Source organism: Oncorhynchus masou, chromosome 22 (genome assembly GCF_036934945.1).
Source record: "Oncorhynchus masou masou isolate Uvic2021 chromosome 22, UVic_Omas_1.1, whole genome shotgun sequence".
NCBI classification, from domain to species: Eukaryota; Metazoa; Chordata; class Actinopteri; order Salmoniformes; family Salmonidae; genus Oncorhynchus; species Oncorhynchus masou.
The window spans coordinates 6,371,697-6,391,602 of record NC_088233.1 but is presented as its reverse complement, the minus strand read 5'-3'; the positions used below and the strand labels follow the sequence as shown (position 1 = coordinate 6,391,602).

The 19,906-nt window shown below is 43.7% G+C and overlaps 1 pseudogene; it reads right to left on the bottom strand.

The window, feature by feature from the left end:
- Nucleotides 1–319: 319 nt before the first annotated feature.
- LOC135509780 (ATP-dependent Clp protease ATP-binding subunit clpX-like, mitochondrial) lies at nt 320–19,869 on the bottom strand (annotated as a pseudogene).
- Nucleotides 19,870–19,906: the final 37 nt, after the last annotated feature.

The following is a 19,906-nucleotide window of genomic DNA, read 5'->3' as shown; positions in this document are numbered from 1 at the left end:
TCCCTGGCTGATCCCATTCATGTTATGTGTGTTTCCCTGGCTGATCCCATTCATGTTATGTGTGTTTCCCTGGCTGATCCCATTCATGTTATGTGTGTTTCCCTGGCTGATCCCATTCATGTTATGTGTGTTTCCCTGGCTGATCCCATTCATGTTATGTGTGTTTCCCTGGCTGATCCCATTCATGTTATGTGTGTTTCCCTGGCTGATCCCATTCATGTTATGTGTGTTTCCCTGGCTGATCCCATTCATGTTATATGTGTTTCCTTTGCCACGTCAACCTGCCATCATCACAACACAATAGGAAAGAACACAATCACCTATTTAAAATCATTTAGAATAAAAATTGCATTCTCTTAAGATGGAAAATATATATAATACTATATATAAAAAAAATTAAAAAAAGGTCCACGTTGTTAGTGGCCCTTCATTCATAACTAAACAACTACCATTTGATTCACACGATCAACAGGTATTTACAGATCTCACATCCTAGTTGTTCCTTATGAAAACACAGACAGAGAAAAAGGTCAAGAAACACTTTCATCAAGCTGTAGTTTCAGTAGTGGGCTCCACGGGGTCTCAGGGTCTGGAATTCAAGGAACCCACAACTGGCTTCCAAAAAGATTCTAGAAGGTGTTCTAATGATTCTAGATTCCACTGTGTGTAGATAATGTAGCGGTTCTTGAAGATGAGTGTCAGTAAAAGGTCAAGGTGGATCAGATCAGTTGTTAGTTGCTGCGTCCATCTGTCTGGGCCAGTTCTCCTCTTCAATACCAGAGTCATACTCCTCCTCTGCCGCCTCATTCGCTGGAGTCCTGGAAATATATTTACATTTTTAGGCATTTAGCAAAACACTCTTTGGCAGAGAGAGGAGGGTCAGTAATTAGTGGTAAGGTTAGTTATGCAGAGAGAGACAGGGCGAGCGAGAGAGAGAGCGAGAGAGAGAGAGGAGGGTCAGTATTAGTGGTTCTAGGGCCATGGTACGGTCTGTGGAGATGTTGGGAACATTACATGGAAACTTCAGGTCAGGTTTCAGTGTTCTGTTCTTAACAGAGTAGCAGTCAACAGTTTGGACACACCTACTCATTCAAGGGTATTTCTTTATTTTTATAATTAACTATGTTATACACTAGAATAATAACGAAGACATCAAAACTATGAAATAACACATGGAATCATGTAGTAACCAAATAAATAAAAAGTGTTAAACAAATCAAAATATATTTTATATTTGAGATTGTTCAAAGTAGCCACCCTTTGCCTTGACAGCTTGGCATTCTCTCAACCAGCTTCTTTAGGTAGTCACCTGGAATGCATTTCAATTAACAGGTGTTAATTAATTTGTGGAATGTAACAGGTGTGCCTTGTAAAAAAGTACATTTGTGGAAATTCTTTCCTCCTTAATGCATTTGAGCCAATCAGTTGTGTCGTGACAAGTTAGGGGTGGTATACAGAAGATGGTCTTTTACCAAATAGGGTTAAGTCCATATTATGGCAAGAACAGCTCAAATAAGCAAAGACAAACGACAGCCCATTATTACTTGAAGGTCAGCCAATACGGAAAATTTCAAGAACTTTGAACGTTTCTTCAAGTGCAGTCGCAAAAACCATCAAGCACTATGATGAAACTAGCGCTCATGAGGTCAACGACAAGAAGGGAAGACCCAGAGTTACGAGACTCAGAAATTAATAAACGCTTCAGAGTTCAAGTAACAGACACATCGCAACATCAACTGTTCAGAGGAGACTGTGTGAATCAGGCCTTCATGATCGAATTGCTGCAAAGAAACCACTACTAAAAGGACCCCAATAATAAGAAGAGATTTGCTTGTGCCAAAAACACGAGCAATGGACATTAGACTGGTAGAAATCTGTCCTTTTGGTCTGATGAGTCCAAATGTGATATTCTTTGCTCCAACCGCCGTGTCTTTGTGAGACACAGAGTAGGTGAACCGATGATCTCTGCATGTGTGGTTCCCACCGTGAAGCATGGAGGAGGAGGTGTGATGGTGCTTTGCTGGTGACACTGTCAGTGATTTATTAGGAATTCATTTGTTTTTCAACAGGACAATGACCCAACACACCTCCAGGCTGTGTAAGGGCTATTTGAACAATAAGGAGAGTGATGTAGTGCTGCATCAGATGACCTGGCCTCCACAATCACCTGACCACAACCCAATATATTTTCATTTGTTTCACACTTGTTTTTTGGTTACAACATGATTCCATATGTGTTATTTCATAGTTTTGATGTCTTCACTATTATTCTACAATGGTGAAAAATAGTAAAAATAAAGAAAAAAAAAGACTTGAATTTGTAAATGTTCTAAAACATTTGCCTGGCACTATACCTCTGGCATGACGAAACCAACAAACTGATATGGTTGTTATTCATCTATTAAAATAACTTTTACTTAACTAGGCAAGTCATTTAAATCCTGGCAAGAGATAAGTACAGCAATAAACAAAAAGACACTACGAAGCCAATAAGAACCAAACAGGTGCTGACGAACCTGACGTAGTGTGGTTCTGATTTGCCCAGGACGACGTCCTCGGTTAACTCCACAGACACGATGTCTGAACATGGCACTCGAACATGGGCTCCAGAAGAAGCTTCTCCTGTATGTAAAAACAAAAAAGGAGATTTCACACAGTAGTGTCAGAAAACTGAAACAAGACATGGTGTAGGAATTAATTTCACAAGCAGTCACTCACCACATTAGAAATATCACTTAGATTTACCATCAGCAACTGAATCCTCTGTTTGTATATTGTTACTGCTGATAAGACTCAAATACATACCCTACTTCTAGGAATTGAGCACATTGTATTGACTGACCATGATGGACCTCAGGCCTCGGGCTCCTGTCTTCCTCTCCAGAGCCAGCTTGGCGATGGCCCTCAGAGCATCTGTGGTTACATTCAGTTCACACTGGAACAATCAGAGAGAGAGAGCGAGAGAGAGACACAGGAGAATAAACAGGAACCGAGACACTGAGGCAGAGCGAATGCGATCTGCACAGACAAAGACTTGGGCTAGACTAAACCTTGATAATGACAATATTATGTCTACTTTGTGTCTGCTAAGTAGCCAGCAGTCCTGTGAGCAGCTGGGGGGAGAAAGAGAAGAGAGAGGAGAGAGAAAGAGAGAGAGAGAGAAAGAGAAAGAGCTTGTGGATTCTCAGCAGTAGAAATGTTCTTCCAGTCCTGAGAAAGGACTTTCCTTCCTCACCTTGTCCTGAACAGGGCCTGGTACCGAGTCTACTACTACTACTACTACTAACCTTGTCCATGCTGAACAGGGCCTGGTACCGAGTCTACTACTACTACTACTACTACTACTAACCTTGTCCATGCTGAACAGGGCCTGGTACCGAGTCTACTACTACTACTACTACTACTACTACTAACCTTGTCCATGCTGAACAGGGCCTGGTACCGAGTCTACTACTACTAACCTTGTCCATGCTGAACAGGGCCTGGTACCGAGTCTACTACTACTACTACTACTACTACTAACCTTGTCCATGCTGAACAGGGCCTGGTACCGAGTCTACTACTACTAACCTTGTCCATGCTGAACAGGGCCTGGTACCGAGTCTACTACTACTACTACCCTTGTCCATGCTGAACAGGGCCTGGTACCGAGTCTACTACAACTACCCTTGTCCATGCTGAACAGGGCCTGGTACCGAGTCTACTACAACTACCCTTGTCCATGCTGAACAGGGCCTGGTACCGAGTCTACTACAACTACTACTAACCTTGTCCATGCTGAACAGGGCCTGGTACCGAGTCTACTACTACTACTAACCTTGTCCATGCTGAACAGGGCCTGGTACTGGGGTATGACGGCGTTGCGTGGTTCAGTCAGGATGCGGACCAGCGTCTCTTCATCCAGACTGTGTAGAGGCACCACCACAGGCAGACGCCCGACAAACTCCGGGATCATCCCAAACTCAATGAGGTCCCGGGCCTCCACGAGCTTCAGCAGCCGGTCCTTCTCCTCCATCTCTGTCACCATGTCCGTCTGTTCACTGCTGTTAGCCAGGTCGGCTGCTGCCGCCGCACGGCGACCCTTACCCATGTTGGAGGGCGTGCCAAAGCCCAGGTACTAGAGGAAGAAGAAGAAGAGAGGTAACAACAGGTACTACATAGGCGGAGGGGGACCAGGGAGGAGAGGGTTAAGGAAAACGCAAGTGGTCTAAAACACTGAAGAAATGAGACGTCATCTGGAGAGGCCTCAACGTTCATGTTCCATTGATGAAAATACTACGTTATCAAAGCGGTAGATCGGAAATTGAAACAATAACAAATTTGTTTTACATCCCTGTTAGTCAGCATTTCTCCTTGGCCAAGATAATTCATCCATCTGACAAATTTGTGGCATATCAACAAGCTGATTAAACGTCATGATCATTGCACAAGTGCACCTTGTGCTGGGGACAATAAAAGGCCACTTTAAAAAAAATGTGACGTTTTGTCACACAACACAATGCAACAGATGTCTCAAGTTGAGTGCAGGAATATCCACCAGAGCTGTTGCCAGAGAATTTAATGTTAATTTCTTTACCATAAGCCACCTCCAACATAATTTTATAGAAATGTAACCATTTTTAAATTATTTTTTTTAACCTTTATTTAACCAGGCAAGTCAGTTAAGAACAAATTCTTATTTTCAATGACGGCCTAGGAACAGTGGGTTAACTGCCTGTTCAGGGGCAGAATGACAGATTTGGACCTTGTCAGCTCGGGGATTTGAACTTGCAACCTTCCGGTTACTAGTCCAACGTTCTGACCACTAGGCTACCCTGCCGCCCCATGCCAGCCCAGGACCTCCACATCCGGCTTCTTCACCTGGGGGATGGTCTGAGACCAGCCACCTGGGTTGGCTAATGAAACTGTGGGTTTGCACAATCAAAGAATTTCTGCACAAACTGTCAGAAACCGTCTCAGGGAAGCTCATCTTTGTGCTCGTCGTCCTCACTAGGGGTCTTGAACTGACTGCAGTTCGTTGTAGTAACTGACTTCAGTGGGCAAATGCTCACCTTCGACGGCCACCGGCACGCTGGAGAAGTGTGCTCTTCATGGATGAATCCCAGTTTCAACTATACCAGGCAGATGGCAAACAACGTGTATGGCGTTGTGTGGGCGAGCGGTTTGCTGATGTCAATGTTGTGAACACAGTGCCCCATGGTGGCGGTGGGGTTATGGTATGGTGAGGCATAAGCTACGGACAACGAACACCATTGCATTTTATCAAAGGCAATTTGAATACACAGAGACACCGTGACGAGATCCGTGACGAGATCCTGAAGCCTATTGTGGTGCCATTCATCCACCGCCATCACCTCATGTTTCAGCATGATAATGTTTGGCCCCATGTCACAAGGATCTGGACACAATTCCCGGAAGCTGAAAATGTCCCAGTTCTTCCATGGCCTGCGTACTCCCCAGACATGTCACCCACTGAGCATGTTCGGGATGCTCTGGATCGATGTATATGACAACGTGTTCCAGTTCCCACCAATATCCAGCAACTTCACACAGCCATTGAAGAGGAGTGGGGACAACATTCCACATGCCACAATCAACAGCCTGATCAATTCTATGCGGAGGAGATTTTCTATTTCATTTTGTCCTTTATTTAACTTGGCAAGTCAGTTAAGAACAAATTCTTATTTACAATGATGGCCGACCAGGGAAGAGTGGGTTAACTGCCTTGTTCAGGGGCAAAACAACAGATTTTTACCTTGTCAGCTCGGGGGATTCGATCCAGCAACCTTCCAGTTACTGGCCCAACGCTCTAACCACTAGGCTACATGCCGCCCCAGATGTGTCTCATGAGATCACACCAGATACTGACTGGGTTTCTGATCCACGTCACTACTTTTCTTTTTTTTCTGTGACTAACAGATGCACATCTGTATTCCCAGTTAAGTTAAATCCATAGATGAGGGTCAAATTCATTTATTTCAATGGACTGATTTCCTTATATGAACTGTAACTCAGTAAAAACGTTGAAATTGTTGCATGTTGGGTTTATATTTTTGTTCAGAGTAGGTTCTGATGGGATATGACTGTTGAACTCATGAGGTATTTATTTAGTTATATTTTTCAAGAATCAACGGGTACATGATGACTGGAACGAACTACAGTTTCAGAGATTTTTGGAAACACTTATCTCCCAAACAACTACCTCTTTCCCTACTGTATTTATTTATTTAGCTCCTTTGCACCCCATTATTTCTATCTCTACTTTGCACATTCTTCCACTGCAAATCTACCATTCCAGTGTTTTACTTGCTATATTGTATTTACTTTGCCACCATGGCCTTTTTTTTGCCTTTACCTCCCTTATCTCACCTCATTTGCTCACATCGTATATAGACTTGTTTCTACTGTATTATTGACTGTATGTTTGTTTTACTCCATGTGTAACTGTGTCGTTGTTTAACTCTGTTGTCTGTTCACACTGCTTTGCTTTATTTGGGCCAGGTCGCAGTTGTAAATGAGAACTTGTTCTAGCCTACCTGGTTCAACTAGCCTACCTGGTTAAATAAAAAGGTTAAAAAACAAAAAACAACATATTATTAAAATGGATTTAAAAACTGCAGATTGACCCTTTAAAAATGGACGAATACATAAACGAAGAACTAAACTCAGACTAGAGATACTCAACTGACCAAGTCTCTCTATAAAACCAGTGAACGGAAATAAAATAGTCTGCAGCTGTTTTACAGGTGTGGGTCGATACAAAAAGGGGAAAATTAAAAAAAAAAAATTCTTACTAACCTTTTCATTCTTTCGTCTGCTGACGATTCTGTCGAGTCCGTTGAAGGCCCCCGACGCTACGAACAGGATGTTAGTGGTGTTCACCTGCACCGTCTCTCCCCTCAACTTCCTGGAGTTCTTCTCTGGAACGTTCACGATCGTACCCTCCAGGAGTTTCAGCAGGCCCTACATTCAGAAACACACGACGGCAATCACTAATACAAACCATTAGGTAAACGCTCTACAACATGGTTGCCCAACTACCCCCCCCCCTCCCCAAAGTTTACAGAGAATAAAATAATTATATTTAAAAATTTCATTGTTGGATATAAAAGACTTAAAATCCAAGAAATCAGCTACAAGTGTCATCTGTTGAAGTATTCCCATATATAATAGAAAAACATGATTGTTTATAAATGTAATCAAGGTTTGAAATTATTACGTTTTTAGTCAAACATCTCTCTTTGGGCTTCTTTCAGTCAATTTACATTCTACAAATTATTTGTAATTATGTTCTGGCCCCCCCGACCATCTGCTCAACAAAATCCATCCCGAGGCTGAATCTAGTCGGCGATCCTCTACAAGCAAACAACATCAAGGATCCTGGCTGTGAGGTTCCAAACGAACACCACCCAGCTATAATATTGAATTGCAATAGTCATTATTACTCTTGCGTGTAAAAATAGCTACTGTAGCCACGATCCCCACATGGGCTGTGGGCTACTGTAGCCACGATCCCCACAAGGGCTGTGGGCTACTGTAGCCACGATCCCCACAAGGGCTGTGGGCTACTGTAGCCACGATCCCCACAAGGGCGATGGGCTACTGTAGCCACGATCCCCACAAGGGCGATGGGCTACTGTAGCCACGATCCCCACAAGGGCTGTGGGCTACTGTAGCCACGATCCCCACAAGGGCGGTGGGCTACTGTAGCCACGATCCCCACAAGGGCGGTGGGCTACTGTAGCCACGATCCACACAAGGGCGGTGGGCTACTGTAGCCACAATCCCCACAAGGGCGATGGGCCTAAGTAAGTCAGGTATGTAATGTTTGCAATGTGCTGTACATCAGATATGTGAATTGCCATGCTGCATGACACAAAGACTTTTCTAATGGATACAAATGAAGTCATCATTAGAGGCATCTAGTGCACAGCTGTTGACAAAACATTAGGAACACCTTACTAATATGGAGTTGCCCCCCCCCCTCTCTTTTCCCCTCAGAACAGCCTCAATTCGTCAGGGTGTTGGACTCTACAAGGTGTTGAAGGCGTTCCACAGGGATACTGGCCCGTGTTGACAAGAATGCTTCCCACAGTTGTGTCAAGTTGGCTGGTGGACCAGTCTTTATACACACAGGAAACTGTTGAGCGTGAAAACCCAGCAGCATTGCCGTTCTTGACACAAACTGGTGCACCTGGCGTCTACTAGCAAACCCCATTCAAAAGTAACTTCAATCTTTTATCTTGCCCATTCCCCCTCTGAATTGCACACACGCACAATCTACGAAGGCGGCAGGTAGCCTAGTGGTTAGAGTGGAAGGGCGGCAGGGTAGCCTAGTGGTTAGAGTGGAGGGGCGGCAGGTAGCCTAGTGGTTAGAGTGGAGGGGCGGCAGGTAGCCTAGTGGTTAGAGTGGAGGGGCGGCAGGTAGCCTAGTGGTTAGAGTGGAGGGGCGGCAGGTAGCCTAGTGGTTAGAGTGGAGGGGCGGCAGGTAGCCTAGTGGTTAGAGTGGAGGGGCGGCAGGTAGCCTAGTGGTTAGAGTGGAGGGGCGGCAGGTAGCCTAGTGGTTAGAGTGGAGGGGCGGCAGGTAGCCTAGTGGTTAGAGTGGAGGGGCGGCAGGTAGCCTAGTGGTTAGAGTGGAGGGGCGGCAGGTAGCCTAGTGGTTAGAGTGGAGGGGCGGCAGGTAGCCTAGTGGTTAGAGTGGAGGGGCGGCAGGTAGCCTAGTGGTTAGAGTGGAGGGGCGGCAGGTAGCCTAGTGGTTAGAGTGGAGGGGCGGCAGGTAGCCTAGTGGTTAGAGTGGAGGGGCGGCAGGTAGGCTAGTGGTTAGAGTGGAGGGGCGGCAGGTAGCCTAGTGGTTAGAGTGGAGGGGCGGCAGGTAGCCTAGTGGTTAGAGTGGAGGGGCGGCAGGTAGCCTAGTGGTTAGAGTGGAGGGGCGGCAGGTAGCCTAGTGGTTAGAGTGGAGGGGCGGCAGGTAGCCTAGTGGTTAGAGTGGAGGGGCGGCAGGTAGCCTAGTGGTTAGAGGGAGGGGCGGCAGGTAGCCTAGTGGTTAGAGTGGAGGGGCGGCAGGTAGCCTAGTGGTTAGAGTGGAGGGGCGGCAGGTAGCCTAGTGGTTAGAGTGGAGGGGCGGCAGGTAGCCTAGTGGTTAGAGCGTTGGGGCGGCAGGTAGCCTAGTGGTTAGAGCGTTGGGCCAGTAACTGAAAGGTTGCTTGATTGAATCCCTGAGATGACAAGGTAAAAATCTGTCCTTTTGCCCCTGAACAAGGCAGTTAACCCACTGTTCCCCGGTAGGCCGTCATTGTAAATAAGAATTTGTTCTTAACTGACTTGCCTAGTTAAAATAAAAGGTTAAATTAAACAATTGTCTCAAAACTTAAACATATTTTTAAAAAGTATTTAATCTGTCTCCTCCCCTTCATCTACACTGATTGAAGTGGACATCAACATAACAAGTGACATCAAGAAGGGATCATAGCTTTCACCTGGATTCACCTGGTCAGTCTGTCATAGAAAGAGCAAGTGTTCTTAATGTTTTGTTGTATGTCTGGACACTCCTGTAAAAGTTGACCAAATGACTTTCCTAAGCTTGGGATAATAAAGTAGAGTTATGTTGAGTACTGGCCTGCTGTACACCTTCTCCTCCTACGTCTCTGAGCTGGTGGATCCCAGGAACACTGCCAATCTTATCCACCTCATCCAGAAACACAATGCCTGGACAGGGAGAGGTTTACAGTCAACTAAAAAGGGTAGGTCAAATTACTTTCAGTGCCTTCATGAAATTATTCATACCCCTCGACTTATTCAACATTTTGTTGTGTTACAGCCCGAATTCAAAATGGTTTAAATATATTTTTTTTCTCTCCTCACCCATCTACCCCATAATGACAAAGTGAAAACATGTTTTTAGAAATCTTTGAATATATAATAAATAAGTATTCACACCCCTGATTCAATACATGTTAGAATCACATTTGGCAGTGATTACAGCTGTGAGGCTTTTCTGGGTAAATCTCTCAGAGCTTTGCACACATGGATTGTACAATATGTACACATTATTAGTTCAATTCTTTAAACTCTGAAGTTGGTTGTTGATCATTGATAGACAACCCTGTTCAAGTCTTGCCATAGATTTTACAACTGATTGAAGGCTAAACTAACTAGGCCACTCAATGTCGTCTTGGGAAGCAACTCCACTGAGATATTTCTGTAAGTATTCCCTGAGTCAATACCTTGAAGAACCACCTTTGGCAGTGATTACAGCTGTGAGTGTTTCTGGGTAAGTCTGTAAGAGCTTTCCACATCTGGATTGTGCAACATTTGCTCATTATTCTTTTCAAAATTCTTCAAGCTCTTTCAAATTGGTTGTTGATCATTGCAAGACAACCATTTTCAGGTCTTGCCATAGAATTACAAGTAGATTTAAGACAAGTAACTTGGCCACTCAGGAACAGTAACTGGTTTCTTGTATATTTGGCTTTGTGTTTTAGATTATTGTCCTGCTGAAAGGTGGATTCATCTCCCAGAGTCTGGTGGAAAGCAGACTGAACCAGGTTTTCCTCTAGGATTTTGCCTGTGATTAGCTCCATTGTTTCTTTTAATCCTGAAAACCCCCCTAGTCCTTAATTATTACAAGCATACCCATAACATGATGCAGCCACAACTGTTTGAAAATATGGAGAGTGGTTCTCAGTAATGTATTGGATTTGCCCCAAACATAACGCTTTGTATTCAGGACAAAAAGTTAATTTCTTTGTCACATTTTTTGCAGTATTACTTTAGTGCCTTGTTGCAAACAGGATGCATGTTTTGGAATATTTTTGTTCTGTATAGTCCTTTCTTCTTTTCACTCTGTCAATTAGGTTACGGAGTAACTACAATGTTGATCCATTCTCAGTTTTCTCCTGTCACAGCCATTCAACTCTGACTGTTTTAAAGTCTCCATTGGTTTCATGGGGAAATCCCCAGGGGTTTCCTTCCTCTCCGGCAACTGAACCAGGTTTTCTGGATTCTGCCTGTGCTTAGCTCTATTCCATTTCTTTTTATCCTAAAAAAATAAAATAATAATAATAATAAAAAAAACTCCCCAGTCCTTGCTGATGACACCCTCAGTTCTGCCATTAAACTCGAACTGTTTTAAAAAGTCTCCATTGGCCTCATGGTGAAATCCCTGAGAGGTTTCCTTCCCCTCTTGAGACTAGGAAGGACGCCTGTATCTTGGTAGTGACTGGGTGTATTGATGCACCATCCACAGTGTCATTAAAAAATGTCACCCTGCTCTAAGGGATATTCAATGTCTGCTTTTTATTTTAACCCATCTACCAATAGGTGCCCTTCTTTGCGAGGCATTTGAAAACCTTGCAGAGTCTTTGTGGTTGAATCTGTGTTTGAAATTCATTGCTCGACTGAGGGACCGCAAAGATAATTGTGTGTGTGTGCGTGTGGGGGGAGGGGTACAAAGATGAGGTAGTCCATTTTGACATTATGGGGGGGGTATTGTGTGTGTGTGTGTGTGTGTGTGTGTGTGTGTGTGTGGGGTACAAAGATGAGGTAGTCCATTTTGACATTATGGGGGTATTGTGGGTAGGCCAGTGACACACAATCTAAATTGAATCCATTTTAAATTCAGGTTGTAACAACAAAAGGTCAAGGAGTGTGAACACCTTTTGAAGGCTCTGTAAATATCCCAGAAACACAATGTCTGTACATGGAAACCACATCTTCAGTGAGATGGTGGTCATTATATTGTATTATATTGGTGGTCATTATTATACATGTTGTACATATGTGATTAAGATTAACTTTCATAATAAGGTTTATTTGAACCACAAGAGAAGTGAATTCTCATCCGCCAAAAAATTAAATAAATTTATATATATATAATCCCTGCATCAGACTACTCACAACTTAACAAAGTACTGTACATGAAAGCATTATGGAACTATTGAGGTCCTGAAGATGCAGAAACCAGTGTTTATGAACCACCCACCTTGCTGTGCTTTATCCACAGAGTAGTTGGCATCCTGCAGCAGCTTGGCGATAACAGACTCAATGTCCTCCCCCACGTAGCCAGCCTGGGTCAGGGTGGTACAATCACAGATGGCAAAAGGTACATCTAGACACTTGGCCAGAGTCTGGGCCAACAATGTCTTGCCTGGGAAATATAGTGAGGAATATTTTTTTATGGACATGAGAAAATGATATATTTCACAACAGTAAGTTGTTTTTGGACAACAACAACAACAACAAAATAGTTGAGTAACCTGATCCAGTTGGGCCTAACAGCACGATGTTGCTCTTCTCCAGTTTGATGTCAGTGTGGGTGGAGTCTAACACGTCCCCGCCCCTCTTCTCCCGAGGAGCCTGCTGCTGCATGGAGGCTCCCAGAGCGTTGCCATGGGGACTGATCCCTGCTATCTGAAGTAGTTCTACAATGTAAACAAATGTAAACAAAAACAGTCATATTGTATATTTTTGGGTTCAGAGGATTTGGCAGCAGGACAGTGGTGAATTCTAGCCTGGTCCCAGGATCTGTTTGTGCTCTTGCCAAATATCAACTCCATTGTGGTCCTTGTCAAGCTTGTTTGGCATAACTGATTCCATAAGGAGTTGGCGAGAGGGCAGAAACACATTTGGCCCCCAGGCTAGGGAAAAAAAAACACATTTTGGGTTTCCCCATCTCTCATGGTAATGACCTGGCACAAAAACATCACTTTTCCAAACAGGATATGCAATGTCGGCCTACTGTGACCTGGCAACTTGTGTTGTACTACACATCTCTACTGTATAACTTGCATTACTGCATATAAAATATTAAGAACACCTGCTCTTTCCATAACAGACTGGCCAGGTGAACCCAGGTGAAAGCTATGATCCCTTATTGATGTCACTTGTTAAATCCACTTCAATCAGTGTAGATGAAGGGGAGGAGACGGGTTAAGGGATTTGTAAGCCTTGAGACATGGATTGTGTGTGTGTGTCATTCAGAGGGTGAACAGGCAAGACAAATGATTGAAGCGTGTGGTAGTAGGTGCCAGGCACACCGGTTTGTGTCAAGAACTGCAACGCTGCTGGGTTTTTCCACGCTCAACAGTTTCCCCGTGTGTATCAAGAATGGTCCACCACCCAAAGGACATCCAGACAACTTGACACAACTGTGGGGAAGCATTGGAGTCAACACGGGCCAGCGTCCCTGTGGAACGCTTTCAACACCCTGTAGAGTCAACATGGGCCAGCGTCCCTGTGGAACGCTTTCAACACCCTGTAGAGTCAACATGGGCCAGCATCCCTGTGGAACGCTTTCGACACCTTGTAGAGTCAACATGGGCCAGCATCCCTGTGGAACGCTTTCGACACCTTGTAGAGTCAACATGGGCCAGCATCCCTGTGGAACGCTTTCGACACCTTGTAGAGTCAACATGGGCCAGCATCCCTGTGGAACGCTTTCAACACCTTGTAGAGTCAACATGGGCCAGCATCCCTGTGGAACGCTTTCGACACCTTGTAGAGTCCCATGCCCTGACGTGTTGAGGCTGTTCTGAGGGCAAAAGTGGGAGGTGGCAACTCAATATTAGGAAGGTGTTCTTAATGTTTTGTCAACTTATTCTACAAGTACACAACAACAGAAAGGAACAGGAAGTGTTGTGTTTGTGAATCAAATCAACGCTACTTTTCTAATAACCAATCAGATGGGTTCATGCAGGTGACTGACTGATCGTGTATGGAGGAATCCTCAACTTGGCACTACGCCCAGAATGTTGCTATGGGAACAACCAAGGTATCTCAGTTTCAAGGTCTCAACATGGAGAGAGAGAAAGCCTCGTGAGGTATTGGTCAGTCACGAGTCACCGGTAATGAATGAATTATGCTAAATCATGCAAATATAACTCCGCCCCAGCGGAGCTGCTGATAAACCTATACGGTGTTGTTGTAACCTTTTAATTTAACCTTTATTTAACTAGGCAAGTCAGTTAAGAACAAACTCTTATTTACAATGACGGCCTACCGGGGAACAGTGGGTTAACTGCCTTGTTCGTGGGGGGGGCAGAACGACAGACAGTTAACCCACTGTTCCACCTTGTCAGCTCGGGGATTTGATTGGTTACTGGCCCAACGCTCTATCCACCAGGCTACCTGCCGCCCAGCTTGCTGATAATAAAGACTGATTGACGTCAGAGGTCCCAGGTATTGGTTTTCCACCTCTTATTGTTTTGTACGCGCCGTGTACAATGCGTTTTCAGTTCTCCAGGCATGTTATTACATCATCTAGGCTCTCTAGTTATAATGTGAAGTATCAGTATCTGTGGTGCGGCGTCGCTGCAATAGGTCAAAGTTCAATCTAAAAATACATGTGCTCCGCTCTACTGGGAGCCACTGTGTATTCAACATCCTTTCAAATACTTAATATGGGCTTCCTGTTTGGCTCAGTTGGTGGAGCATGCCCCCCACCCAGAAGTGTCACATTTTTGTTTAAACCCCGAAACTGCCACAACTGATTAAATTAGTCAAAGGATTAGTGATGATTCGTTGACTAATTGAAATCAGGTGTGAAAGTTCAGGATACATTTATTTTTTACTTGCACAATTGGTGGCTGACTAAATACTTTTTTGCCCCACTGTATGTGTATATACAAAACAGAACACTCCAATCAAAAAATGTGACATTTAAAAAAAAAAATTGTCAATGCTACGAAACTATGTAAGGAGGACCAATCAAATCACTTACTGGTGAACCTGTACTCATCCTCCCGTCTTCTCATCTCGAGCTCTACAGAGGATGACAAAGTACTCCAAATCAACCTGATCACAGCCAGATTGACACATCATCACTACAGTTCTGCAAGGGGGAATCAGATCCCACTGTTGTTATATCATCACCTTGTTAAATCCATTAAAAATCATCCATTTAAAAAAAAAAACAACTGTGAAATGTGGATGTAAAAAGTAAAATTATTGAACAAATGCCAAATTATACTAACGAGAGCACCTTGAGGTGATTGATATGAACAGGTGTTTCAGCACATTCTAGAAAACAGTGGTTGGGTCTTTGTTGCCTACTGAAATTCTACTATTCTGGAAGGAAGCCAACTTTATTTTTGTCCAGTCTACGTTTCCTTGGAAACTGAGGCCGACTATCACTAATATTTTAAACAAACAAACGCCTGTAGCTGACTGAACTCTGCTGACCTCGTGGTGTCAGAACTACTACAGCTAACAGACTACACTGACCTCGTGGTGCCAGAACTACTACAGCTAACAGACTACACTGACCTCGTGGTGCCAGAACTACTACAGCTAACAGACTACACTGACCTCACGGAGTGAGCGAGGCCTGTTTCTAACTAACAGTAGACTGTACTACTGACCTCGTGGTGCCAGAACTACTATAGCTAACAGTAGATGGGTTTTATAATGGTAACTACCAGTAGTCTATACAGACCTCGTAGTGTGAGTGAGGTCTTTAGCTACCTTAACTACTGACCTCGTGGGGTGAGCGAGGCCTGTTTCTCCACCTCCACCTGTCTGCGCCCAGCAGGGATGTTGTTGTAGACTCTCTTGTAGTGATTATACACAGCTACCGCCAGCACCTTCTTAGCATAGGACTGACCCACTACGTACCTGTCCAGGTAGGCATAGATCTGAAAGACAGTGTCGTTGACATTTACGATAAAGACCTTTTCTAACGTGTTCAAACAAGTCCACCAATAACAGGAACTGTTTCATAATGCATTATACTGCATTTCCAGGCTTTAAGTCAAGTTTAAGCTCATGACAAGTCTTACGGTGCATTATCAATCCCTCCCCCCAAAAATTCGACATGTTTCATAAACAACAGGTGTAGACTAACAGTGAAATGTTTACTTATGGGTCCTTTTCCAACAACGCAGAATAAGATTTTTTTTAACTAAAAAAATTAATAGAAGCCTGTGTATTACAGAAATAAGGAAGTGGATGGCGGCACGTTTTACTTTTAAACTCTGGACAAAACAGAGACGCTTGTCCCAGGTCCCAAGAAAACAGAGACGCTTGTTCCAGGTCCCAAGAAAACAGAGACGCTTGTTCCAGGTCCCAAGAAAACAGAGACGCTTGTTCCAGGTCCCAAGAAAACAGAGACGCTTGTTCCAGGTCCCAAGGAACAGAGAGATGTGCTGTCAGATGGGAGTACGGTCGTCTCAAATAAAACCGTGAAGGACCTCGGCGTTACTCTGGACCCTGATCTCTCTTTTGACGAACATATCAAGACTGTTTCAAATGGTAGTTTTTTTTTCTTCAATTTTTGTTAAATTGCTAAAACAGGAAACTTTGTCCAAAAATGATGCAGAAAAGCTAATCCATGTTTTTGTTACTTCTAGATTAGACTACTGCAATGCTCAACTTTCCGGCTACCCGGATAAAGCACTAAATAAACTTCAGTTAGTGCAAAATTACGGCTGCTAGAATCTTGACTAGAACCAAAAAATGTGATCATATTACTCCAGTGCCTCTCTACACTGACTTCCTGTTAAGGCAAGGGCTGATTTCAAGGTTTTACTGCTAACCTACAAAGCGTTACGTGGACTTGCTCCTACCCATCTCTCCGATTTGGTCCTACCGTACATACCTCCACGTACACTACGGTCACAATAAGCAGGCCGAAAGACCAAAGACTCATCTCTTCAGTAGGTCCTATGATTGAGTGTGGTCTGGGAGAGAGGTGCGAAGGTGAACGGAAAGGCACTGAAGTGACGAACCGCCCTTGCTGTCTCTGCCTGGCCGGCTCCCCTCTGTCCACTGGGATTCTCTGCCTCAAACCCTATAACAGGGGCTGAGTCACTGTCTTACTGGTGCTCTACCAGGGCTAAGTCACGTCGTGCCAGGCTTGAGTCACTGACTTGACTAATGTAAAATGTTATGGGATGCATTTTCTCCATTGTTCTTGATGGTAGGCCTACATTATGATCAAATAGCCAATGAGACATGGCCACTGTTAAAACTAACTTAATGCAGGTACAGCCTCAGTGTTCACAGTAAAACTAACTTAATGCTGGTACAGCCTCAGTGTTCACAGTAAAACTAACTTAATGCAGGTACAGCCTCAGTGTTCACAGTAAAACTAACTTAATACAGGTACAGCCTCAGTGTTCACAGTAAAACTAACTTAATGCAGGTACAGCCTCAGTGTTCACAGTAACACTAACTTAATGCTGGTACAGCCTCAGTGTTCACAGTAACACTAACTTAATGCTGGTACAGCCTCAGTGTTCACAGTAAAACTAACTTAATGCAGGTACAGCCTCAGTGTTCACAGTAACACTAACTTAATGCAGGTACAGCCTCAGTGTTCACAGTAAAACTGTAACTTAATGCTGGTACAGCCACAGTGTTCACAGTAACACTAACTTAATGCTGGTACAGCCTCAGTGTTCACAGTAAAACTAACTTAATGCTGGTACAGCCTCAGTGTTCACAGTAAACTCGCTCTGGAAGTTGTACAGAATTTTCACAACAATTCCCCCCCCCCCCCCCAAAAATGTAGGGAATGCATTATAGCTCCAGGTATACCTGCAGCATCATCATAGCCATTCCTGTTTGAAGATAACCATCACATCAACAACAACAAAAAACAGGAGAAACAAGAACCAGTTCCTCTTTATGGCCATTGGTGCATGTACCTTTTGGGTGGCGGGGGAGGTTTCTGTGTGAAGGCCATTTTGACAGCCTCAGCGGGCGACTCAGCTTCTGTTTTCAGACCCTTCTTAGAGTCCGTCTCAGAGAGCACCACGAAGAAGTGATGGCATTTCTCACACTTTACAAAACGTGTTGACGCTGAACAACAACAAAAAACACAACATTGAAATGTTTTCGTTTTCCATCGCTGATTTCATACAATAGTAGTGACTGTGTGACAAGTCAATCGTTATTACCACTGCTTTTTCTACAACTAGGAAATACAACCTGTGTGAACATCGTATCCTTTTATTTATTTTTTTAAAAGGTACTCACATACAAAGGTCTCCACATGTGTACATGGGTCTCCACATTTGGGACAGTGCAGCTGGTTACCCCCTTCCCTGATCCACCAGAAGAGCCCGGAAGTCTCTTTCCCTCACTGAGGTTCTTCTGCATATGACGAACACAATAGAGAGAGAGAGAGAGACACACTATCATGAATGCAATGTAGCCACAGATAGGAAGCTATGTCGTTGTCACTGCTTGAAAAAAAAAAAAAAAAAAAAAAATCACTGTGTATTTATTACAAAGTCTATTATTGTGTCTTGTCACCACCAGAGATGGGGCCCCAATTCCATTTCAACTCAATCGTTCTATTAAAGATGTCACCACTTAGCCTGTTCCCAGATCTGTTCATGCTATCTTGCCACGTTGTTATGTAAAGTTTAGCAATGACGATAGGAGTTGGCGAGACAGCACAAACAGATCTGGGTCTAGTCACCACGGGGTGATTCATTCTATAAAGAGGGCAAACAGATCTGTTTACCTTTCCACCTTCGCTGGATCCATCCTTGGTTGTTCCATCTTTAGCAATGAAACACACTGCCGTTTCATGGAAGGATCTGACTCGGACTCCGGGAGGTAGGTGAGCTTCACAAGAACCAGGTCTGCTCAAAGCATACAGTTGAATACGAGAACAAGACAGTCCTGTACAACAGAAACACCATGCAACCAAATGTTTAGGCCTATGTATCATAATCCATAAACGTGTACTTTTTATTTCTGAATGGCCAGGATTCATATATATTAGGTCAGGCCAACTTTCCCGTTCCATAGATATAGAATGATTAATTCAAATTCTATGCCTCGTTTCCCCTCCTCCATCAGCCAATCATTAGATCAGCCTTTCCCGGAAATCATTAATTATCACGTAGCCTAAGGTGTTGTTTACAATGTCAATATCAACATCTGGCATTACGGAAATACAGCTAGCTGGGCGCTACATTTGTGACATTGCACACAATTCTCACACCCAAAATGTATCAAAGTAATGCAACAGGACGTCTTGTTAAAAATAAAAAAAAGTTTAGCAAGAGACGCGTTTAGATTACTATTATTATCTATGACAATTTTTTTAAGATTACAAAGTGTCGTTACCTCTGTGTGCTGAATTCAAGAATATCCTCACGGCCGATGTGCATGTACAGGACATACTTTAGTCAATCAATATCTGGCAAATAAACACAGATAAAAACAGGATTAACTACTAACCAGCATGAATCAACCCGGACAATTGTTAGGTACTGTAGTTACCTAGAGCAAAATTTAGCAAAGTCACGTAAAAATCTGACGGAGCTAAACGGAACAATATAACGAACTAGTTATTCAGGTTCACCCGTCAACAAGTTGTGGTCCTCAGCTACGTGACTAACAAGTTATTATACAAACTTGAAAATACAAAAACAACACCCTTATAGCTGGAAGGCCGAGGCCGGACTTGGAAGCCAGTGGGGCAACTAGTTCATTTATTTCATGTAGGAAACACGGCTAGCGACAGAAAAACAAGTGAGCATTCCGGATTAGAGGTCATTTAGCTAACTTAGTTATCCGGTGAAACATAACTAAAACATGTCAACTGGTTAGCTATGTGACATGTTTAAGAGACGCACAATGTGGCTCAACAATATATAGTTTACTAGAAAACCAAACCTTACCTTTTTTGAATTGTACACGAAGCACGATGGAACCAAAACAAGGCTTGACAGGTTTCTTCCCGGAGCACAATTTGGTCGAGTCACTGGGACTGTGTTGGTTTATTAGCAGGTCAACTATGTCATTCATACCAATGTGTCACCGTCCAGATATAATGGGGTAAACCGCTTCAACTCATACCGCGTTTACACCGCAATTCGGAACTGGGAAATCCCAGACTTGCTGATTCGTTAGGCTCCACACGTGTATAACTACGGGCCAGATAAGGTTTCCC